The 26326-nt window shown below is 37.9% G+C and overlaps 1 pseudogene; it reads right to left on the bottom strand.

Annotated features, from left to right (window-relative positions):
* Positions 1–20802: 20802 nt before the first annotated feature.
* Positions 20803–21830, bottom strand: LOC117708746 (malate dehydrogenase, mitochondrial pseudogene; annotated as a pseudogene).
* Between the last annotated feature and the right edge of the window lie 4496 nt (positions 21831–26326).

The following is a 26326-nucleotide window of genomic DNA, read 5'->3' as shown; positions in this document are numbered from 1 at the left end:
GAAATAACTGCTCCCAAGAAAGAATACCCACAAATGTGAGTAAATTTTATCTTCACCTCCAGCCATGAAAGGAAAGAGAGGAAACATGGAAGAACTGCATGATTCAAATAAGGCAATCATCCTTTCCCCGGAGTAATAGGCTCCCTGAGGAGAAAGAGATTACAGATTACTAATAGTTCATGTGGCAGAAAATTGCAAATTTGAACAAAATAAATATGTTCTTTCATTTCTAGAGTTTACGGTTGACTATAAGGTAGGTGGATACAGAATTATTAGGCAGCCATCAAATAGGATGGTGATGTTAAATTACATAATCAATTTAATATTCTGGGTCAGTTATCACAGAGAACTGCTGTTTCTGTGCCACTGATTTAGTATTAATTCATTTGCAAGGATATGATTTTTATTTTTATTTTTTTCACTTTTGAGGAAGATATGACATATCTCATTACTCTATTAATATCTGTATAAAGGAACCAGTCTAGATAACCTTTCTCCTTTAGCCATCTAAGGATGGAAATGAGAACATAATCATCCTTGTTGAGCTGCCTGAGCCAAGTTGGCCAAGCCATCAAATAAAGCTGATGACTTTTTGTAGAATCAATACTTGATTTACAGTAGGTTTTGAGAAGAAAGTCAACAGAATATTGGCCACATAATTTATGTGGGTACATGTGTATACATGCATAAGTGTGAATTGGCACATGCACCAGTCCAAAGTGAGGGGTCCAGAAAGATATTTGAAGGAATTGTTATTTTGCTTTAGAGTGAAAGACTTTTGTTGGAATGATTTCTGATTCTGGTTTTGTAGACAGTGATGAAATGATATGTTCTTTCTCATATAGCCATAGCAAATAAACTTCCTCTCATTAGTCAACTGATGGTAAGCAGTTCTCTGAAACACTATCTTGAGAAGCATTCTGAGAAGAAATAAGGCTTAGCCGAAAAGATTTCTTCTTGATAAATCCGTCAATCCAGAGATGGCTGTGAAGGTATACAGGACAAGCTTCTAAGAAGTTGTAGCTACATGCATGCAAACAAATACAGTGATGGAAAGACTGGGAAGACAGGAGTAGAAGCCTTTGCAATGGAGTGTGCACTCTGGGGCCTTTGTTTAGAACAGCTAGTGTTCACTGAGAACAGTCTTTCATTAACTGCTGCCTACCAGGTTTCAGGAACTGTGCTGTGCCCTGAGGCTGAAATGGCACAGGATAGAGCTTGAGCAGAAATCTGAGTAAACTAACAAGCAAGGAGCTTACATCCAGATTCTGCTTGATTTAGTGTTGTGAAATCAAACCCCTGACCATGTATATAAAGAATAAATAACAGATGACTGTTAATTTTGTTTTTATGTGCACAAATGACTGAATAAAAGTAGTTGCAGGGGAACAAAAGTTGGCATGAATGTCCTTAGACATCCTGTTCCTTTTGGGCTCCAGCTCAGGAATGAAATGAACTTCTAATACCTTAACCATTGTAATTCATCATTTTGGCTGGCTTAGGGACAAAAAACTCTATTTGGTTCTTTGACCACATTTTCAATTCTGAAAGTTTCCCAAGTGAAGCAAGGCATGGTGGTCAACAGAGAAGGCTACAGTGATATAGCACACTTCTCAGCTGGGTAGAGAAGTCAGCGGAGAATGATACAGTGATATCAGTGATATAGCATTTCTCAGTGAGGGGTGCAGGGAGGGATGTGGAGATGGAGTGAATGTATTTGTAAAATGCAAAGGGTTCAGGAAAATTAATTCACTCCTACAATATTTGTCTACTAGGCAGTACTTGGTATTTCTACTGTCAAGAGCCCAAAGGAATGGCCCAAGGTTGTCCTAGACTTACCAGTATTCTGGGAAGTATAATCAGTGCTTATTTACATAGGTTTATTCTTGAAGATTAGGGGACAATATAAAAGCCTAAGTCTCTGTCATTAGCTTTTCCTTATAACTTGGTATATATACAAGAACAGTTGCTAAATTATTTTTGACCAAGTCTGGCAGACAATAATTTAATTCTGTTGCACATTAGCTTTTATCTGATAAACTATTCTGATATTTCTTCAACTAGTTTCTCCTTGTTTTTACTGTGTATGCTTCCAGTCTTCTCTGTTACAGTGTGTTTAAGGTTGTCACTTGGGATTAGGTTCATAGCACAAGTCCTCCATGAACCTGATTAAATTTTATAAAGTACTACTATGTTCTATATGTCTTAAGTTGGAACCTTTTTGTGATTAAATTGCAAACAATTGTTCTTATATTCTTTCTAGGGAAGGGTCTATTATGTAGAGATATAAAAAGCAAGACTTTAGATATAGACATATATTCTTTACAAGAAGTTAACATAAATAAATGACAGAAAATTTAAGATGCAAAACTATAAAACCCTGAAAAGATCAAGTACAATTTTTCAATAGCCTTGGATTTTATGATTGATTTTTATGTACATTGTTAAAGATGGATGGAATAGATTGTTTTGCTAGGTGAGTGATACGTAACATAAGAAGGAAAGCAGTATATTCAGAGAAAATGGTGCAAAGGATGTATGTTAGAGAGTAGTATTATCCAGAATATACAAGGAACTCTTAAAACAATAGAAACAAAACCCATTGATTTAAAATAGACCAAAGAACTTAACGGATAGGAGGTCAATTAAAATATTCTAATGCCAAGTAAACAAGTAAAAAGAATCTACATCAGGTCTCCAGAGAAACATGAGTTAAAACATGCTTATTTTGAGTTTCTGTTGCTGTGAAGAGACACCATTACCAAGGCCACTCTTATAAAAAAAATTTGACTGGGGTTGGCTTGCAGGTTCTGAGGTTCAGTCTATAATCATCGAGGTGGGAAGCATGGCAGTGTCCAGGCACGCATGGTCCTGGAAGAGCTGAGAATTCTGTAACTTGATCTAAAGGCAAAATGGAAAAGACTGGCTTCCAGGCAGCTAGGAGGAGGGTCTCAAAGCCCAACCCTACAGTGACACACTTCCTCCAACAAGGCCACACCTACTCCAACAAAGCCACACCTCCTAATAGTGCCACTCCCTACATCAAGAATATTCAAACTACCAAAACAGTAACACCCTATGCTAGTGAGCCTATGGAGGAACAGGAAGTCTATTTGTTGTTGGTGTTGGTGTAAAGTAGCATAGATACATTGTGGGACAATCTGGTGGTTTCCTATGAAACTAAGTATGTTGTACACTGAAATGTTTCTTAGGATTTAGCCTAAAAGAGTAAAGAAAAAAAATGTTTCCATTCAAAGTCCTACCAATAGATATTAATAGCAACTTCAGTTATAACTGTCAAAACATGGAAGCAATTAAAATGTCCCTTCAGTAATGAATGGATAAATAAACTGTTAGATATCCAGACAATGGATTCTATTTAGGGCTCAATGGAAATGAATGGAAAGACATAGAAGGGCCTAAGTCCACTTTGGTCAAAGAAGCAATCTGAAAAGTTTGTGCACTGTATCATTTGAATACATGCAATTCTGTTTAAAGCAAACCAACATAGTAACACTATGAATGGTTGCCATGTGTAGGCTGGGAAGATGGGTGAATCAGCAGAACACTAGGAAATCTAAGGACAGTGAAACTAGTCTCTCTGGTGCTGCTTGTCATTGCCAATCTGTCTAAGTCCATAAAAGGGACAACACCAGAGTAAACATTCATGTGCCAGGGTGTTGGTGTTGGTGAACATTCTTAATAATTTGGGTGAAAATTTGTGAGTGTAGTTTCAACAGATGCAAATGTGTACCAGTGAAGAATACAAACAAAATGAGAGCTGAGTAGATGTAAGAGGAAGAAAAAAGCTGAGAAGCTTCCTACATTACTATAAATTTTTGTGTTGAACCTAAAACTACAATAAAAATAATAGAGACTCTCAAAAAGTCACTATCCTGTTCATTGTTGTTCAGCTGAGAGCCAACTGTAGGAGCAACAAATCATCCTGAAAGTATATCAGAAAATTACTTATGCACTGTATCATTTTCGTCTCAGGAAAGTTTGCTTCTAGTCTCAGTTTACTGAAGACTATTTCTTAAATCATGAAGATGTGGATTTTATTACATGTTTTTCCTGAATTTATTTATATGATCATGTCATTTTTCTTATTTTCCTTGTGAATGAAATAATATGCATTATTTTAAATGATAACACAGCTTTATGTAGTACAATAAATTTCATTTTTGTAGTGTGCTGTTCTCTTTATATATCAGTATTTTGTTGCATAATATTTCTTGAGGATTTTTACATTTGTGTTCATGAGAAACAGAGGACACGTCTGTAGTTTTTGCTTATTTTTATGGAGTTATTTTTTTTAAGAATTTTATATATGTATACAACGTATTTCAGTAACATTACCCACTCCCTCCTCTAACCCTTCCTATTCACATCATCATATCTTTAAATTTTTTAATACCCCACAAGGCCTAATAAGTGTTGCCTGTATATGTACAAGTGTGGGCCCATCTATTGGATCATTCTTAACCCTCCAGGGATAATACGTCTACAGAAAATTGTCTCTTGCTCTGCTAGCAGCCATCAAATGTCAATAACTTCTCAACTAGAGAAGGGATCTTATGTGCTCCTCCTTCACCATGCTGGAGTTCAGAATATTTGTATATTGAGAGACAAGTTTCTCAATTTATGGGTGCAACATTTGGCCATCACCAGAAACCCTGTTTCACCCTGTCCTTCTTGACCTTGGATCCTAAAACTGTTCCTTCCACTCTTTTATGATGTTCTCTGACTCCTGTGGTTAGGGTGTGTGCTAGATATAGTCTGTCAACTTGGCATAAGCTTAAGTCATCTGGGGAGGGAACATCAATTGAGAAAATGTCTTCATATGATGGGGCTGTAGGCAAGCCAGCAGGGCATTTGCTTAATTAGTGTTTGATGTTGGAGGCCCCAGCCCACTGTGAGTGGTTCCAACCCTGGGATGGTGTTCCTGTGTTGTTTAAGAAAGCAGGTTGAGCAAGCTACAAGGAGCCAGTAAGTCTTCAGCTCCTTCTTCCAGATTCCTGTCTTTTTTGAGTTTCTATCTTGACTTCCTTCAATAATGGACTAAAATGTGAAAATAATCCCTTTTCTCCCCAACTTGCTTTTGGCCATGGTGTTTCACTGCAGCAATAGAAACCCTAAGACAGAAATTTGTATCAAGGATAGTGGGTTATTTCTGTGACAGACCTGACAAGCTGTATTGGGCAAGACTGTAGAAGGACTTTGGAATTTGAGCAAGAAAAGCCATTGAGTGTTCAAAGTTTGGTAAGCTATTTTGTTGATGCTTGGAAGAAGAGTGTTGAGAGGAATGCCGAAGTTGGAGTCCTGGCTTGGGAAGTTTGATTAAAGACTATTGTGGCTGTTACATATTTGATATTTCGAATTAAGATTCCATGGTTCTGATCAACTGGGGCTGAATAGTCAACAGTGATTATCAAGAGACCAGGAACATTCAAGAGAAACCTTTGCTTTTCTGGTAACAATTGATACTGGCTAGCTGGAGCTGGGAAATTAGTGTTGATTAAGAAGAGACTAGAATCACTGGAGTGTAATCTATCACTGAAGTGTATCCTGAGAGTCAACACAAATGATCCTTGTCCTAGAGGTGGCCAAGGTTGTACTTTGTGCTATCAGACAACCTTGGAAGTGTAAGAGTCACCCAGGTGGTACTAATTTTGAAGTCATGAAACAGTAATGGAGAGCAGCTGAGGTTGGGCACTATGTGGAAGGGCTGGGGAACCCGAAGAAAGCCCAGAAAAGGCCATTGGTAAAAGTGCAACCTAGTTGCAGCAAGCAACCCCAGCATTTGGAGATGCCAGTATCATGGGATGATCACAATGAAAGGTGGTGGCATAACAGTGATGTGTGTCACGTTGACAAAGTGTTACTTGTGATTGATAGTTTATGTCAAGTCTAAACTAAAGTCATCTGAGAGGGAAAATTTTAATTAAGAAAATACTTCCATAAGATGTGGCTTAGAGCAAGCCTATAGTGTATTTTCTTAATTAGTGACTGATGGGGGAGAGTCCAGCCCATTGTGGGTGGCGCCATCCCTAGGTTGGTGCTCCTGTGTTCTATGAGAAAGCAGGTTGAGCAGGCCACAAAGAATCAGTAAGCAGTACTCCGCCACAGCTTTAGCAGTAGCTCCTTGCTCCAGATTCCAGGCTTGTTTGAACGCCTGTCTTGACTGCCTTCAGTGGTAGACCATGAGGTAGAAGTTTTGGTCATGGCATTTTATTACAACAAAAGAAACCCTAACTCAGGTAGGGTAACACATAAGTACCATTATGGCTAAGGCCCCACAGATACCTGTTCTCTGGAGCCTGACCAATTACGAGCTTCTGTATAACTGCCATCTACTACACAAACACCCTTCTCTGATGAATAACGTGAGTCTCACTAATCTGTGGGCTTAGAGATTTGGATTTTAAAGGCAATTTGAAGATGTTCATTTAGCAAAATAACAGTAGCAAGTTCTATCCTCGGACCTATGCATCCTCCAGCCACAAGTAATTTGCCAGATTTTAAGTTCCTCTTGTGTGAAGAGGATCTTAAATACAGAAAAAAAAAAAAAAAGATGATCACTCCTACAAAATTTATACCACTATTGTACTTATGACTCATCTTGCCAGGATGGACATTACAGTAGTCAACAGGATTTACAGCCAAATAATACTGCTGATGACTCTTCTCCCCAGTAATTTTCATAATACTTTATGCTTAACATTGTACAGGTCCTGTGCCAGAGACCACATTGTACAATACAAGTTATCCAGCAATGAAGGAACTTCCAGATCAGTACCAGCTTGGTTTTTCCATGTTCTCTAACCACAGCAGTGCTGTTGGACTTTTCATGTCCTACAATGTCGTTGTCTCACTTTGACATTAAGGTAATGCTTATCTAAGAATGCATTTGGGAGTATTCTCTTTGCTTCTCTCTGCTGAAAGAGAATGGAAAACTCTAGTATCATCTTTTGCTTACATATTTAATGACATTCACCAATGACACCATCTAACACTTTTTGAAAGTTTAACTGTTTATCCGAATGCTAATATATTGCTGTTTTGTGAATTTTGACAAATTGTGTTCTTCAGAAAGCTGATGCCCTCCATGTAAATGGACATGTAGTTTTTATAATATCTCTTAATTTTTAAAATATCTATGAGACTTAGCAGGTTCTGCCTTTTCTCCTTGATTCACAAGTCACACTAGATGCTTAGCAATTCTATTGGACTTTTTTTTTTAATTTTTATTTATTTAATGTATGAGTGCTCTTCTTCAACCCATGTCCCATTTGAAAGAATCCCCTTTAGTCTTTGGAATTTTTTTCTGTTATTAATTATGAATTCAATTATGTTGCACTCTAGGAACAGCTGTTACAGAACTTCTAACATTACATTTCTTGAGGTATATTTTATGACTGATGATATGGTGTATGTTAGTGAATATTCCATGTGTGTTCAATAATAATGTATAGTTCTAGTACATTTGATGATATAATGTATAAAATGGTAATTGCACCAGTCTAATTGATTGTGTAGAACTCAACAAAATTCTTACTGATTTCTGCCTCCTATATCAAACTTTCTGCTAGAGGAGTATGGAAGTCTCTGGTTATAATAGTAGATTCATCTCTTTCACTTTGCAGTATTAACAATTTTGTTTTATGTATTTTGACCTGCTGTTGTTTGGCAAGACTGGTGACTTTCACCCAAATATTTTTGTCTACTTATATCTAAACAGTAATTAAATAACTCTTATCTTTTCGTACAATGTGTTTCTAATACAAAAGAATGCTAAACTTATCCTAAGATTAATCTTTTTTTCCTTTGTGTAAAAGGATAAGTAAAAATACACTTGTAATTAATTTTCTGAATACTTTAGCTCTGCACATTTGAAACACATTCTCTCTGAACTTCCCAATCATCTTGCTAATCACAGCGTCTCATTTTACTGATGAATGAAAGTAAGGTGTGGAAAGGCTGTCAAGGAAAATAGAGCTGATAAACTTGACTGTATTTTAAAACAACCAAAATCTACTTTCTTCTTTAATGTAACCATTTCTCTTTTTATTAATTGACATGTTTGGGGTAGGATGTTTTGCACTTTTTAAGTATGCAAAGCCCACATGCAGTGTGTTTTCTTAATTATTGATTGATGAGGAGGGGAGGGCAGCCCATTGAAGATAAGGCTAGCCTTACACTAGTGTCCCTTGGGTTTATAAAAACATTACACTGAGCAAGCCTTGGGGACCAAGCTCCAAAACATCACCCCTTCATGACCTCTGCTTCAGTTCTTGCCTTCCGGTTCCTTGCTCTCCCTCCTCTCGATGATGAACAGACATGAAGCTATACTATGAAATAAACCATTTCTTCCCCAAATTTCTTTCGGTCATGGTGTTTTTATAGCAGACATAAAAACACTTACTAGAATATATGTGTTAAATGTTCTCTACACCATTTTTGTAAGCCAATGTACATGTTATGATTACATTCTGGATTGACATAGATAGATGCTCACCCTGAATTAGCCAGAGTTCAAGTGTTTTTCTCTTTTTATATGTGAAATGCTTATATCTACATTCCTTGTATCAGGTAATAGAGCCAGACTATGTCCTTGACCCCTCCCATGGAAGATAATAACATCAACTATATTATAAGCAGATATCATTTCTTGTTTTATGTGGGAAGGAATTGGATTAATGTGCTCATGCACACACACACACACACAAAGATGCTAATAGATAAGATTTGCAATCTTGTGCAATGCGTTAATGAAAGAAAAGGAATTCTATTGCTCTACCTCCAGTTGCTCACTTAATAAACCGGTGTGCTGCTCTCCCAAGTTGTTACAATGCTGCTATTTCTTAGACTGGTAAAAACAAATATGAAGAGTGTGTTTATAATTGTCCAAATAGGAATAAGGCTCATATAAACTACTCCTTTCAAATTTGATGTACTTACTTTTAAAATAGAACTTCTTCGTTTCCCAGGAAAAAATATTTCAAAATTTCTACACAAATAAAAAGAATATTAGGCATTCATAATCAGCTGTCAAGCTCTAAATATTACTAGTTTTGCCTATCGACTTACCAAGCATGGTCTTTTTGATTTTGTCTAAAAGTTAGGGATTGAGAGGTGGGTTCTTGATGCCAAAGAGCATCAGCTCAGGCCCTGAAGCATTATTCTCTTTCTTCAACCATAAAGTTCTTCATAGACCACAGAGACTCAGTCTTAGTTTAGATTCAATGCATTTGTGAAATATGTGAATGAATCAAAACACTTTTATATTTTTTATCACCATAGCAGATATTACCATTTGAGAAATTAAGTCTTCAGAGCAGAGTTCTGCTCAAAGTTACAACCCTGGTTACAAAAAGAAGCTCACCCTACTTACTTATAACTTCACAGATGTTGTTTCATCTTTTTGGTTTAGCATCTCACTGTTGGAAGACACTGGTGATCTGCCAATCAAAATTGTGACACTGAGACCTTTAATATGTTAATCTTCAAGACTTAGCTGTACATACTCTCTACTAGCTCATCTGAGTTAACCTGACCACCTAGCTTGGTTTCTCCACAAGGCTAGCTATTCCTTTCAGACTGGTAGTCATATCTCTCTTCTTGCTTGTCTCTGGGAAAGGGTCTTCCTCTTTCTTCTTCTCAGACTCCCTTTTTCCCCCAACCCCTGGAAGGAAATTCCATCATCTACTTCCTGCCTTCCTTATTGGCTGTCAGCTCTTTATAACAAGCAATCAGCAGTGAGATTCATCTGATACAGCTCTAAAACCAGTCTAGGGATAGAGGACAATGTGACCTTTTTCCTTTAGAATTTTCAAAATAGAAAGCCAGTAATGGGTCATAGTAATGACAACACCAGAATCTCTTAGCATTTTAGCTCACTGCTGGATCATCAGTTAACAATCTAATATACAGAGACACACCTTAATACAGTGTGAATGAGGTCACCTCTACATCTCAAAAAGGAGAACACAGGCAAACATAGGACTATTTTCTCAAGTCTTTGAAGGCCATCACCTTTAAATTATTCTTTTCTAGATGGCTGTTGAGACCCCATATCAGAGAAGCTGGTGTTCCCCCTAATGCCTCCATTATGATTGGAAGCATAATTCTCTTGAACTTAGACAATTTGTGGGAGAACATGTTATGAATTTTAAAACCCATAGAAAGTTTAGGAGTCAAAGAATCTCTTGCAGACCTGACAAACCAAAAGCAGCTCATTTTTTCTTTAATCCCCATAGAAAACAAAGCAAAACTATGGCTTTGCAAAACCTTTATTTTTTTTCATTCAGTTTCCAGGAAGCTGGAGTAAAATTTCTATTTATCTTCTCAACTGAGAAAAACAAACAAACAAACAAACAATTGAGATGAGAAAGAACAAGGCAGATGTAGAAAAGCCGAGAGGTAAGGAAACTAACCTGGATAGTTAGCATGAGGACAGTGATTAAACATGTGGACTACTCTATCAAAACATGGAGGTTCAAATCCCAGTTAGAACACTTAGCAGCATAGGAATAGTTCTATCACTGAAGATAATGGCTTCAGTTTGAAGTATTTTGGGTACAGCTAGGTAGACAAATATTAGGTATTGAGGTCTTGAGGTTTTTCTGTCTTTTCTGTCGTGGACCGATCTGCCTCACACTTGAGGGCCAAATGTTGGGTACCGCTCTATCAATGTTGGAACCCACACTGCCAAAAGCCTTCGGGGCTAAATTGTTAGAGCCTGCACTGCCCCAAGCTGCTCCAGTTTGTGGGTCAGGGTTCAGCAAGAGAGAGAGAGTGAGGACAGACATGAAGAATGGAGACCAGACAGAGTGTGATTCAATCCCATTTATTCTTCAGTCTCTCTTTTTCTCTCCAAGTCCCTAGTTCCCAGTTCCTAGTGCCTCCAAGTTCCAAGTCTCAAGTCCTAATCCTAGTACCAGATGTAATAAGTCTCAAGTCCTAATACCAGTTCTAAGTTGCTAGTCTCTTTCCCAGTTCCAAGTTCTAAGTTCAAGTGTCAAGATTTTTTGTCTTCTGTCTGCCTCTTGCGTTTTATATGTCTCACTTCTAAGTCACACCTTTAAGTCATGCCTTTAAGTCTTGTCTCTAAATCACACCTTTAAGTCATGCCTTTAAGTCTTAGCTCTAAATCACACCTTTAAGTCTCATACACCCAAGGGAAAATCCTGGGTATCTAAAACAAAATGTTATCAGAGTGTGCTCAGCTGTTGTAGGCTCTTGTAAACAAGTCTCTTGTCAGGGTATATGGCTCAAGATGGCTGCAAGGATGATAGCCACCTTCTGGCAGCTCCCCACAAGGAAAACAATAGTACAAGAATTGACATTTTTTTTCAGAGATACAAAAGTACTAATTTTGGGAGACAGGAGAGAAGCCCAGATGGCCAAGAGAATGAATAGAAAGATGCAGCAGTGTGGAGTAGAGGACAGGGTAACTGCTAAAAGGTCCCAGACACCACAGATGTGAAAGGATCCCAGGACACAATGGGGATGATCTTAGATGAAATGCCCAACCATGGGGAGATAGAACCTGAAGAGACAACCTCCAGATAGACATGGCCCCCAGTGGAGGGATAGGGCTATCCATCCGTCTCAAAGTTTTTGACCCAGAATTGTTCCTGTCTAAAGGAAATGCAGAGACAAAAATGAAGCAGATACTGAAGGAAAGGCCATCCAGAGACCATCCCAACTTGGTATCCATCCCATGTGCAGGAACCAAACCCTGACATTATTGTTGATGCTGTGCTGTGCTTGCAGACAGGAGCCTGAAATGGCTGTCCGCTGAGAGGCTCTACCAGTTCTTGACTGAGACAAATGTAGATACTTACATCCAACCATTGGACTGAGCTCCAGAAGGACCCCTATAGAAGAGTTTGGAGAAGGACTGAAGTTGCTGCACGGAATTGTAACCCCATAGGAAGAACAACTATGTTAACTAACCAGAACCCTCAGAGCTCCCAAGGACTAAATCACCAACCAAAGAGTATCCATGGGCTGGTCTGTGGCCCCACAACATAAGTAACAGAGGACTCCCTTGTCTGGCCTCAGTTGGAGGGGATGTTCTTGGTCTTGTGGAGACTTGATATCCCAGAGAAGGGGAATGCTAGAGGGATGAAGTGGGAGTGGGTGAAGGAGCACCCTCTTAGAGGCAACTGGGTGGGGAATGGGTTTAGAGGCTTTTGCAGGGACTGGAAAGGGCAACAACATTTGGAATGTAAATAAATAAAATAATGAAAGATATTTTTAAAATACAACTTTATTCATTCAAGTTATTTAGTTCATAGAAGTCCTTCAGAAACCAAAATTCAAATTCAAGGTTTTCTTAAGACTTTCCTTTGATATTTATGCAGTAGAAATCTTATCCTGGGCTAAATCAAAGGTTCCAAACAGCAAAAGAAAAACTCATTTCTGATGTAACATGTTAGAAAGCAATGGGAACAGAGAGACATTATTCTTGTTCATTATGGTCCCAACATGTGTGTTTCACCAGTACAGAGGAATCCTTATTGCCATGCAGATATTGTAGCTGAATAGTTTTAATCTGAAGGTTGAGCATAATGATATCCCGGGTGTAAAGATCCTACTGAGACTAGCTGACTATAATACAAACTTTACATAAACCTACAAGTTGCCCAGTATCTGCCATTGTACTTGTCTTAGCTAGGTTCAAATGACATCCCTGGGTCCATATCCTGTGTTTACTTGGTAAATGGTAATGGGCACTATTTTACCATGCAGGGACTGTATGAGGATCATTCAGGAAGTAAAAGTGATATTGCAAACCATTGCTTATGTTGTGTTAGCCAAAACTTCATATATCGCAATTTACTGAGCGCATTCTTCTAGATTACAAACATAATAGACAGACAATACTAGACATAAATTCAAGTTCGTGAAGACCATGAGTCTTCATTTGTATTCTCTGGTAGTTTCTTCACTGTCCTCTTAGTATGCTATTAGGAAGCACTGATTGGCTTCAAATAAATCTTCTTATTCTAGTATAGTGGTTGTAGTGGTTCTAGTCTAGTGACCTGTGCGTCACAACCCCTTCAGGGAGCAAATAAATCTTACATAAGGGTCACCTAAGACCATCAGATAGCACACATATTTACATTCTAGATCATAACAGTAACAAATAAACAGGTATGAAGTGTCAATGAAAATATTTTTACAGTCACCACAATATGAAGGTTGTAGCCTTAGGAAGGCTGAGAACCAGTGTTCTAGTACATTTCCTGTATAGAGAGAGGAGCTGAGAGAAAAGCAGGTGAACGGAGTCCAGAGGGATAATGTCCCTGTAGATACTGTTTTATATAATCAAAATTGCATAAGTCACAGGCCATCTAACTTAGTGCTGCCTTTTTTTTAACAAATAATATTATGACTTAGTTATGAACTCTTCAAATCTACATGTTAAGAGCCTGACCTATTTTAAAATAAGGTATTCAAAGGTAAAATTTGATTAAAATGAACACATTTGAGCAGTCTTAATCTAATGGACTTGTATCTTTAGAAGAAATGAAGCTCCAGGAGCATACACGCATGGAGCAGTGACTATGAGAGTCAGCTCAATAATAAGAAGCCACCTCCTAACCGAGGACAGTGATTTGGAATAGAACCCACATTATGGTCCTCTGAGAAAACCAACTTTATTAGCATGCCATTCTTGAGTTTCTATCTTCTATGTCTGTGAGAGAACACTTTTTTTTATTGTGTAATAATACATTTCATTTTAGCCTGGGTTGTGGTGGTACACACCTTTAATCCCAGGGCTCAGGAGACAAAGGCAGTTGAATCTCTTGTGAGTTTGAGGCCAGCTTGGTCTACAGAGCTTAGTTCCAGAAAACTTGAGGCTGCCCTGTCTTGAAAAACCAAAAAAGAAGGGGAAAAAGACATTTTGTTTTTAATGATTTTTTTTAGAACCCTAGCAAAATATAGCAACTACTTCATATCATTTTTACAAAATAAGCCAGCATTAATAAGTTTTGAAAGGAATCCCCTAGATCACAGTTTCAATCAGATTGCTTCTAGACATCAGAGTCTTGTTTCTTTTAAAAGACTCACAATATCTATGGGTAGCTTTCCATGTCATGTGTAATTGCTAGAAACTATATGGCATGGTACAAATTGTGTGTTCATGTCCAGTGTCAGACATTTTCCTTCTTTCCCTATGAAGTCATTTCTGTGTCCTTATTACTGTTATTTATTAAGCATCCACAATTCTACTTTTTTTTTTTTTTTTTTTTTTTTTTTGTTTCTTGAGACAGGGTTTCTCTATGTAGACCTGGCTGTCCTGGAACTCACTCTGTAGACCAGGCTGGCCTTGAACTCAGAAATCCGCCTGCCTCTGCTTCCCAAGTGCTGGATTAAAGGCGTGCACCACCACTGCCTGGCCACAATTCTACTTCTTAATAGTCATGTTATGCAGTCAATTTTGTTCTGGATACATTACTTAGTTGTTGTCTAACCTTTTAGGACCTATATTTTTTATTTGTACAAGGCATGATAGGCACCTTAATCATAGTCTTGCTGCCATAAAGAAAAAGTAAAAAAGACTGAGTTGCTTATGAACATCAGGAATTTGTTACTGCCAGTCTGGAAGGTGGGGTATCTAAGTTAGGGATGTCAGTCTGCTCAACTCTGCATAAAGCTCTCTTCTGTATCTTCCTTATTGTGTCCTTCATGATAGCAAGAGAACTAGCTAGTTTTGTGACTTCTGAGAGTTCTAATCTAAGAGGGCAAAACATTCATAGTCTAATAAATTACATCTTGAAGGTTTTGTGCCATCACATTGGAATTTGAGCATTGGGTTCAAATATATTTTGTCTGTAACTGAGATATCAAAAATATTCAACAAATGTTCAGGGGAGATGGTGTTCATCTTTATTATTACTATTGAAAGTTTATTCTCTTCAGAAATTCCCTGATTTGCTTGGAATAGTGGCACATGCTTAAATCTCAGCACTCAAAAATCTAGGTCAGGAAGATCATGAGTTCCAGACAAGCTGAAGCAACACTGTCAGTTCAAGGCCTGCCAGAGATTCAAGGTGAAACTCTGTCTCAAAAACGAAAAATAAAGGAAAGAAAAAGAAAGGGAAAGAAGAGAAGAAAGAAAAAAAGAAAGGAAAAGAAACAAAGAAAAAAAGGAAAAGGAAAAGGAAAAGGAAAAGAAAGGAAAGGGAAGGAAAGAGCTGGGGGCCCAGTCAGTCCTAGAGCACTTGCCTAGCATGTACAGTGCCCTGGGTTCTATCCTGTTTGCTTACAACAACAAAACTTAAAACAAACCTGATTGATTTGCTTTTGGAGAGAGCTTTAGCAATACACATGTAAATTATGCAAGGTATTATTTTTTAATCTATAGTATTTTGTTTATCAGGCTCCATTATTTGTTTTTATATAAGTAAAATTTCACTTTATATTTCTCTGGGTCTTTAAGCCTGTATGGGTTAGGTTTATTTATCAACTTGACACAAGTTAGAATCAACCCAGAAAAGTGACCTCAATTGAGAAAATGAATCTGTCAGAATGGCCTGTAAGCATAGCTGAAGGGCATGTTCTTGATTAATGGTTGAAGTGGGCAGACCTGGCCCACTGAGGATGGAGGTGGTCCTCAGCTGTATAAGAAAGCAGGATGTCCATACCATGAAACGTAGCATTCTCCCATCCTCTGTGCTTCAGTTCCTTCCTCCAGGTTAATGTTTGAGCTCCTGCCCTGATATCCCCTCATACTGAACTGTGATTACATGTAAGCCAAATAACCCTTTCCCCCAAGTTGCTTCTGGTCATGGTGTTTATCATAATAGAAACCAAACGAGAATAAAGGCCCAAGCCTTGTGGATTACTTTCCAGTTTCTTTGAAAAACATAGGGTTAGGCAGAAAAAAAAATCTCCTCTGGCAATTGCCTCAGGACACCATTTTTATTCCTTTCCTTTCCTTTTTCCTTTCCTTTTTCCTTTCCCTTTTCCTTTCCTTTTTCCTTTCCTTTCCATTCCTTTCCGTTCCTTTCGGTTCCTTTGCGTTCCTTTCCTTACCTTATAGATAAAGTATGGGAAAATAATTTATTCATTTTATTTAAAAGTAATATATACAATTTATTTTGATCATATTCTTCTGCTTCCCACAAGTCCCCCTTAATCTACCTGACTTCGTGTACATTTGCCCTCTTTCTCTCAAAACAAAAAGCAAAAACCAAAAGTGAAAGCAAACTAAAATCATCATCATCATCATCATCATCAAAAACAAACCCCCACCCAAGTAAAATAGAAAATGTGTAAACATAAAACCAAACAAAAACAAAAAATGAAGTGATGTCTTATATTAATTAGCCTCCTCCTAGGCTGGGGGCCTGCCCTGACCTTACCCAGCTATACTCCATTGCAGATACAAGATATTTCCTTTCCCAAGAGATATGAACTGAAAACAGCATCTTGGACAATAACCTTAGGTCATTTATATCACATTTGATCATAAAAGGTCACACATACCAGAAATGTCTGCATATGGTGTCTGATGATCAGATTCCCCATAGCTGACTCGCAAAGGCTTCTTTGTGGAAAAGTATGCTCCACAAAAATTCTTCAAAAGGATGATTAAAACACTTAGAAGGATGAACTAGAGGCGATGACGACATATCTCTTTTTTTTCTCACGCCAGGTTTTTAGTTAATTATTTAATTTTCACTTTACAGATGAAAACATTAAGACTCCCAAGATACTAACTAATTTAACCAAGGTCACATGGTCATGTATTTAATTTTAATGAGTTTACTCTGGAGTTTTTATGAACACAGTGAAATTTATTCTAACATAATTAAGCAGTGATTAGGTAGGAAGGAGTGAACTTTCTTGTACAAAGCAAAATTTCTCATTTTTAAAAAGACATTGTAAAATATATGTTAGCAAAATTGAAAGAATTATATCTAATCCGACCACCTAGAGATTATGGCTTCCAGCATTTTCATGATTAAACAGTAATTCTTATTTTTATAGGAAACTCTTAATCATTCATACTAATTTAAGGGAGGAAATTGGCAAAGAGTTTAAAATCATTTATATCTGTATTGTGTGCTTTGGGGAGTAGAAAATTAAACTTTTTGATCATGTTCTGCACGGGCTAATTAGTAAAATTACTTTTTCTTCTCGAACTGATCCTAATTCAGGGCAACGTCCTGGAAGCATTTTAGTGACAGGGGATTAAACATGTGCTGGGGCTAATTTAAGAACTGGAAACTCTACACGTGGATAATTAAGATCTGACTGCAGAACAAAAGCCTGTGCGTTGTAAAGTGGGGGTCTTCCAGCCTTCTAGATGCTTTATCCTCAAAGCATTCCTGAAAGGTAAATTCCATTCAATTTGCTGAGCATCCATTGTGGGATTAACTGCCTCTATAGTATGCTATAAAACGTCCAGGAAACAATCTGTGATTACTGGGGATATGCAACCCAGTGAAGGAGACAGCTCAGTTGTACATCCCACTGACTTTAATAATAGTAACAATAACCATTATAGGTAACACTTGCTTACCTGAGGCCCAGATCTGTTTTAAGCTTCTTAAATGTATTAGCTCCTTTTAGCTTGGTGTAAAGCAGAGTGAAGTGAAGGAAATATTGCACTAAGAGGAGCAGGGGGAGACACTCTGAAGTGGAAATTAGGAATGCACCTAGGCAACTGTATCAGCTGGAATCAGAGGCTGAACTCAACATCCTTAGGAACCTGGTCACTGAGATCTCTCAGCAGTGCAGGAACATGATGGCATGGGCAATATCCTCTATAGGACTGGTTTAGTGCTTATAAATTCCTGTAGTCTGAACTTATCATGGAAAGTTTTTTTTTTCTCAATTACAACAGAATGCTTTGTTGTTTCTTAGGAGCTGTAGTCTTTTAGAACTTGAAACCTGTCTTTTCAACCACTTTTGACTTTCAAACTTCATCCTGAAAAATCAGCTGTAAGACTTGATCTTTCTTTTCATTCACTTTTCAATATGATTTTTTTTGTCATTTTATATATTTAATATTAGATATCATTACGCAATGGAGAGTGTCCTTCTGGTCATGACAATTTCATGTTCCTTATGGCTCTTGTACTGAAATAGGTATATCTTTCCCTGGATTTGGTAATTTTTTTAAAAAACTTTTTATTGGTTTTTCCTGAATGACATTTCATGCACCCTTATCCCACTTATTTCCCCATCCCTTCATATCTATGCTCTGCCTTTGCAGCTCCCTCCCCAAAGAAAACAAAAAATAAAAAGAGAATTTTGATCAAAACAAAACCATGTGGCAGTGAAAGCATGCACAGCCACTATGGAAATCAGTATGGCAGTTTCTCAGAAAGATGGGATTTGGTCTACTTCATGATCCAGCTATGCCATTCTTGGGCATACATCCAAAGAACTCTACATCCTACTACAGAGGCACTTGTTCATCTACTTTCATTGCTGCTCTATTTATGATATCCAGAAATTGAAAACAGCTTAGATGTCCATCAATAAAAAAAAAAAAAAACAGATAATGAAATTGTGGCACACTTACACAATGAAATATTACTCAGTTGTTCAAAACTGAAATCATGAAATTTGCAAGTAAATGAATGTAGTCAGAAAAAATGTCATCCTAAGTGAAATACCCAGACTCCAAAAGACAAACATGGTATGCGTCTGCTTGTATGTAGATGTTAGCTTTTAAGCCTTCAATAAGCATAACACACTCTATATAACCATAGGCATAGAGTAAATTATATTTAGGTATACTGTAAGGGACTGAGGGGTCATCTATCAAAGAACAGGAAATAGGATATATAGTTACTGAGGGATGGGATAGGAAGAGTGGACCCAGAGGATTAAGCAGATTGAATGCTTATATAATACAGGACTACTTCCACAGAGAAGGTACCATGCTTAGTGGGCTACGCCCTTCTACGTTGATTTCTACGTAAGCAAATGCTCCCATAGACTTGCTCCAAAGCCATTTTGATAGAGGCATTTTTCTTAGTTCTGGTTCCCTCTTTCCCAGATGACTTTTTTTTTTTTTTTTTTTAATCAACTTGACAAAACACTTAGAAAGAAAACAAATAACTAAGTAACGCACCTATTACCCTTCACTGACCCGTCATTGTCTGACTCTACCTTTCCAGAGGGTGATCTGACAAAGTTGTCTGAACTACAAAAAAAATCTCCTTCTGGGTGCCAAGTTCCTTCTTAAGCTGGCACCAGGGCTTGTGGTTCTATTTCCTAATTGCCACTTCTTGGGGACCATTGTTGTTTCATTCCTGATGTATTGGTTACATAAGGAAAAATAAATAAAGCTGTAACAAAGGCTTTGACTAGGGAGTAACCTTAAGGCATATATATGTGTACATAGAAGTTAGTGCAATCGTTTATGACAAGAAAATCATGACAAAACTAATATTTACATTGCAACTTTGGGGACTAAATTCAATCTGGTACAACAAACATATACTGCATTCAAACAAATAAAATTTTCTCTAACAACATACACACAGTAAACGTTATTCAATAAATAGAGAAAGCATTTCCAGTAATGGTAGCCTCAAGTATAAAATTTATATTGTATACAAATATCAATAAAGGATTATACTTAAGGAACAGGTTATTGCAAAGAATATTCTGCTCTGTCTTGGCAAATACATTACTTAAAAAGCCAATTTCACATGGTCAATATATATAGCATATGATTGGCTGTGCCCTGATCAGCATACAAACTTTCCAGTAATTTGCTTTCTTTCTTTTTTTTTGGGGGGGGGGTGGATAGCCTCATTTTTTTTATATTTTATTTCCATTTCAGATGCCATCCCCTTTCCCCATTTCCCCTCCCTAGAAAACCCCTATCCCATGCCCCCTTTTCATTTTTGCTTTTATACATTTTTTAAAAATGTTAATCAAAGGCTTTATAAGTTTGGTAATGCTCAATCAGAAGTGTAACCCAATACCCAACCTAGATATATCAACTATCTTTGACTGGTGGAGACATGTGAACATCTGCCTCCATGCCCGCCCCTCTTTCTCTCTCTTTCTCTCTCTCATCACCTAGCTTCATCCTTCCTGTTAAAATAAAACTTTTCTCTCAAAATGCAATTAGAGCATAATTATTCCTAATTGTACCAAGTACAATTAGGCACAAGATAGTCCTAATACCCAGTCCATCATTTTGTTGACTAACCAGAACCTCTGTCATCTCTCCTAACTAAAACACTTAGTTTTGAACCTGGCTTTTGTCTTGGCTTTAGAATGAATGTCAGCTGAAAACCATTCACTCAGATCTTTTCTCAAGGTATGTGCATCTTTCATCTGCTCAATATATTTTCTTTAAAATACATTTCAGATTTTATCCCCTCACCCCATTCCCCCCACCACCCAGGAACCCCTTTTCCCGTCCCTCTCCTGCCTCCACAAGCGTGTGCCCCCACCTACCCCCTCCCCACTCCCCACCCTTGAATTCCTCCCTGCTCGGTGTTCAGCCTTCATGGGACCAGGGATCTCCTCTCCCACCCATGCCCAACAAAGCCATCCTCCCCTAAGTATACAGCTGAAGTCATGGGTACCTCCCTTTGTGCTCCCAGGCTGGTGATTTAGACCCTGGGGAGCTCTGGTTGGCTGGCACTGTTGCTCTCCTCTTGGGGCCACCAACCCTTTCAGCTCCTTCAGTCCTCCAACTTCTTCATTGGGAACCCTTGATCAGATCAATGGGTAGCTTCGAGCATCCGCCTCTGGATATGTCAGACTCCGGCAGACCTTCAAGGAAATAGCTGCATCAGGCTCCTGTCAGTATGCACTTCCTGACATGACGTCCTCACCTTTCTTGATGGAGGCTTTCAGCTCAGAGATGGCCTCGAAATCATTGTCTCCTCAAAAGGACTGATTTTGCCAATGCCCAGGTTCTTCTCCAGGCCCCCTCTCCCCAGTAGCAAGGGTGTAGAGAAGTAAGTGCACTCTGTCTCTTTGGACTGAACAAAAGAACACTCAGCCACAACTTTCTTCCCCTTCATGGTGTGTAGGGAGCCGCAGCGAGCGGTGACAACATTCGCCATTACAAGATGGCGCTGGCATCCGGTGTTCCCACAAATAAACAACTAAACTGTGCAGGTGCAAGAGGCGAAAGCACGCCAAGTCATTGCCCATCCCAGGGCATAATATGGGGTGATGAGTGAACAGCCAATCAGAAGTGAACACGCCACTCTAGGGTGCATATAAACAGTGCCTTTTCCGGGCTTGGGGTCTTCCGTGCTTCAGCTGATACAAGAATAAAGCCTCGCTGTAGTAACTACCCGAACACTGCCTCCCGTGTCTCTCTTTCTGGCGAGGGGACTTGGAAGGGGCGCGGAACAATGGTGTCCATGAGGGAGAAGACAAAGCAGGCTCCAGCATAAGCCATGGACAGAGTGGCAGAACCTGCTCCAGCACTGGCCTTCACTTCTGTGCCAGCCTCCTGGCTCCTCCCAGTGAGTATAGCCAGCTGATCTTGGGGAAAGTCAACCTTGGGGGTACACTGAGAGATGAGGGGGATGATTGTCTTCCTGATTTGGCCACAAATGACAGGAACGTTGACTTGAGCTGGATCCAAACTCTGCCACAAACATGTTCGCTCTGACAATGTGAAGGGTTGTCACACTGAAGATCTTGTTGGGGTTGTACATGCTATGCTTCTTGAAAACTTCCGTTGTGATGGGGATGGTGGAGTTAACTGGGTTGGCAATGATGCAAATCATGGCTTCAAGGCAGTGCTTGGCACAGGCAGCAATCAAAGTGGCCACAATGGTAGTGTTGGTGTTGAATAGGACATCCTGTGTCATTCTTGGCTTCCTGGGCACTCAGGCTCGGATGACCACCACATCACAACCTTTTTGACAATCTGGCAGCTGATCCAGTTTAAGGTAGCCTTTTACATTTGCTCTTGGCTAGATGTGACTCGGCTCTGCGGCCACACGAGGTGTGTGAACGATATCGTAGAGGGTCAGGAAGCTCACTAGCGGACTGTTTTTTGAGGAGGAGTGAAAGGGGCTGCCCAATATCCACAGAAGCTCCCAGTTTTAGTATTGTTCTGGGCCAAAGAGCTGAAGCTGCCATGGAGATTGGCACCAACAGTAAGACAGCATGGCTGGGGTGGGCGGGGCACAGAGTTACAGGCGCTGGAGTTAACTTAATAGACACCGCGTGAAAAGTCAAAGTTAGGCTATTTATTCATTCCATCTGTCTTATAAGTGCATTAACTGTTCAGAGAGAGACATGTATACATGTGTATGTACTCTTACTTTCAGTGTGTGTACACATGAAGGTGTATTCATAAAACATTGTATGTGTGTTTATCTATACATTTATTCATAAACATCAAAATATAGCCAATTCCACATTTTCTTCATTGTGCATAGTATTCTATTCACATGTTCGTGTTTCTGTGTTCTATGGTCTACTGACTTATATTTCTTCAGATACACAGCCAATAGCTAGATTATGTGGTAGTCTTTGGGTTTGTTTGATTGTTTGGTTTTTTTGAGAATTCTCCATATTGACTCCAGCAATTTATATTCTCATCAGTAGTATGTAAGGATTTTTTTCTTATATCCTTACAAGTATTTATCCTTTATTCTCTAGATTATAGCCATTCTGATGGCGGGAATAACAGAATCTCAATGCAGTTCTTGTTGCTCTGTATATGTTTTCTCATGTGTTTCAGCATGTACGGACATGTGTGCATGTGTAAGTATAGGGCAGAGGCTGATGTCAGGTGTCTTCCTCCATCACACTCCACCTTAATTTTAAATTTTAATAAAAATCTAATTACAACATCTCCCCCTTTATTTCCTCCCTCCAATGCTTCAATGTTTCCTCCCTTCAGTTCCTCCCATGATTTTCTCCTCACTCCCTCTCCAATTAAAGATATAATTTTTCTTTATTAGTGTTATACATACATACACACACACACAGACACACACAAATGTGAAAACACAACTTGCTGAGATTGTTTGGTGTTGTTCCTGTGAACCCTGAGCTTGCTAGTTGTGCTGAACAAACAAGACAGTAAGCTCCTAGAACCTCCTGTCTCTGTTCACTGTCCTAATTATAGGCATGCCCTATCATATCTGTTGATTTCATTTCCTAATACAGGTGTGGGAAATTGAGCTCAGGTGCTCATTCTTGCTGGGCATGCATGTCAGTCATTCCCTAATTAGTATTAATCACCATTTTCCTGATGACTGAAGATGCTGAATATATTTATATATACATATATATATTAGATTTTAATTAAAATTTAAATATAATACATATGATATTTAAATATTATATATAACCTATTTATTGTTTGCTTCTATGCCTTCTTTGGAAAATTCATATCCATTTCAATTCATTTGCATGTTTACCAATTGATTTTTGAGTGATTTTTAATTTTCACAATTCTTTATAGATATTAGATATTGATACCCTTTCAGATATATAACTAGCAAATTTTTTTCCTTTCTATAGGTTATCCCTCCACTTTTCTGATGGTTTCTTCTATTGTACAGAAGTTTTAAATTTTATATAATTTCATTTACCAGTTCTTAAAAAGCTTTGCTGAGATATTTATTTTTTTTCAGAAACTGCCCATGAATGGTTCTGCCTTAAAATGTTTTCCTGAGCTCTCAGAGTCTTTCTCAAAAATGACTGTGTGTCCCTCTCACTTGAAATTAGTTTTCTAAGTTTTCACCTATGAGTTTGAGGTCCTATGTTAAGGCCTTTCATTCCCTTTCAATTGATTTTTTTTTCATAAGGGTAAGATAAGGTATAATGTATTATTCTATTGTAGACATGTCATTTTCCCAGCACAATCTGGTGAAGTAGCTATCTTTTCTTCCATAGCTTTCGCCATCTTTATAAAAAAATTAAGTAACAGTGGGGCTGGAAAGATGGCTCAGCAGTTAAAATCACTTGTTGCTCTTAAAGGGCACCCTGGTTCAGTTCCTGCACCCACATGACAGCTAACAACTCTTTGTAACTCCAGTTCCACATGATCTGATACCCTCTCCTGACCTTCATAGGTACTGCACAAATATGGTGCACAGATGTACATGCAGGCAAAACACACACAAAATAAAAAGAAGTGTGTCCTCAAAAATAGTTTTAAAAGACAAAGTGATTAAATGACTATACCTTATGGGTTTATTTATGGACACTCTGTTCTAGTCCATTGATCTTCGTGTCTGTTTTTGTGCCTGTACTATACTGATTTTGCTTCTATAGCTGAGTGATATAATTTATTTCTATAGCTGTGTAGTATAATTTGAGGTCTAGTATGGTGGGACCTCCAATATTGCTATTTCTGAATAGGAGTAACGTTTAGAATCCTTTTCATTTCCATATTATCTTAGGATTGTCTATTCTAGTTCTTTAAAAAATGTCATTGAACTGTTGATGTGGATAATGATGAATCTGTAGATTGCTTTTGATAATATAGACATTCTCACAAAATTGATTCTGTCAATTCATGATCATGGGTGGCCTATACATTTCTTTGAGACATTTTACATTTCATTTTATGGTTTTCTAAAGTTTTCAATGTAGTGTCTCTCAGCTCATTGGTTAAGTTTATTCTATTATTATATTTTATTTTGTGAGTGGTATTTTTCTTAACAATTTCATTATTGGTATATACTAAAGCTACTTAGTTTTCATATTGATTTCATATCCTGATACATTAATAAACTGATTATCGGATCTCAGATTTTCTAGTGGTATCTTTGGGGGCTTGGGGTGTAGGATCTTGGCATCTGAAGATAGGAATAATTAATTTTTTCATTTTAAACCCTTTTATCTCTCTTGTTTGGTGCTAATATTTTTAGAAAAGCTGAATAAAAGAAGAACATTCATCTTGTCTTGATTGTAAAGAAAATCTTTTTTAAAAAAATACAATATTGGTTCTATATTTCTCATATAGTTTCATAATTTTATGATATGCTATATCTATGCCTTCATAGATGCTAAAATGTTTCTTCATAACTTTTATTAAAAAATTTTGAATTTAGTCAAAGCCTTTTATGATTATATCATGTCATTTTGTCTTTAAAATCTAAGTATTAAATTATACTGATTGGTTTGTGTATATTAAACCATGCTGTATTCCTAACATGAAACCAACATTTTTCTGGTATATGATATCTAAATGTGCTCTTGAATTCAATTTTCAAATAATTTTTGTGAAGTTTTGGGTTGCTGTTCATTGCAGTGATTCATCAGTGTGTGTGTGTTTGTGTATGTGTGTACATCCCTGTGTGCATGTCCCCCTCTCTGTGTGTGTGTGTGTGTTTGTGTGTGTACATCCCTGTGTGCGTGTCTCTGTCTCTCTCCCTCTCTCTGTCTCTCTCCCTCTCTCTGTCTCTCTCTGTCTCTCTGTCTCTCTCTGTCTCTCTGTCTCTCTCTGTCTCTCTCTGTCTCTCTCTCTGTCTCTCTCTCTCTCTCTGTGTGTGTGTGTGTTCTAACATTTGCTTTCAGGGCAAGGTTCACTGCATACAAAGTGGTTGACAGTGTTCCTTTGCTGTTCCTGTTTCATGGAACAGTTTGAGAAACATTGATGTTGACAAGGTTTAGTAGAGTTCAGGAGTGCATCTCTTTGTCCTCAAGCTTTTCTGGGTGGGGGTCTGGGAGACTATTTTCTCAGTCTTGCTGATTACTGTGGATTTGTTTAAATGTTTATGTTTTTTAAAATTTATTTTAGCTTGCCAAAGAGTTTCTAAATATAACTTCTCCAAGTATTCTGTAATGATTCTTTATATTCTATCAAAATTCATTGTAAAGTCCTTCCTTTCAGCTTTATTTTTATTGATCCTAATTTTCTCTCTTCTTGATTAGTTTGGCTAGAGGTTTATTAATATTGTTTATTTTTAAAAGAACTATTCATTTTATTGATCATTTTATTTCTATTTTAGACTTTACTTTATACATTTCTTTCTTTTTTAACTTTATTTCTACTGCTTCATTTTGTTCTTGTTTTTTAAGACTTCTAGGTATGTGAATTGTATCTTGGGTATTTCGAGCTTTTGGGCTAATACCCACTTATCAGTGACTGCATATTATGTGTGTTCTTTTGTGATTGGGTTACTATTATGCCCAGGTCTCCAGATTCCGAGAAGAGCTCTGAGAACTTGCAACCCGATGTAGTGAACAAAAGAGTCTTTATTCGAGCTGGACTCGGGTCACAAGCCCTTTCCACAGCGCAGATCAAGAATGTGACCGAAAGTCTAGGGGCTTGAGATTTTTATACATACAAGCATAAGCAGGGATTTTTGGACTTCAGGGTTATGTGACAGGGGGAGGT

The sequence above is a fragment of the Arvicanthis niloticus genome, chromosome 5 (genome assembly GCF_011762505.2).
Source record: "Arvicanthis niloticus isolate mArvNil1 chromosome 5, mArvNil1.pat.X, whole genome shotgun sequence".
NCBI lineage: Eukaryota > Metazoa > Chordata > Mammalia > Rodentia > Muridae > Arvicanthis > Arvicanthis niloticus.
Note: the sequence above shows the minus strand (reverse complement) of the source record. Positions and strands in the feature narration are given on the sequence as shown.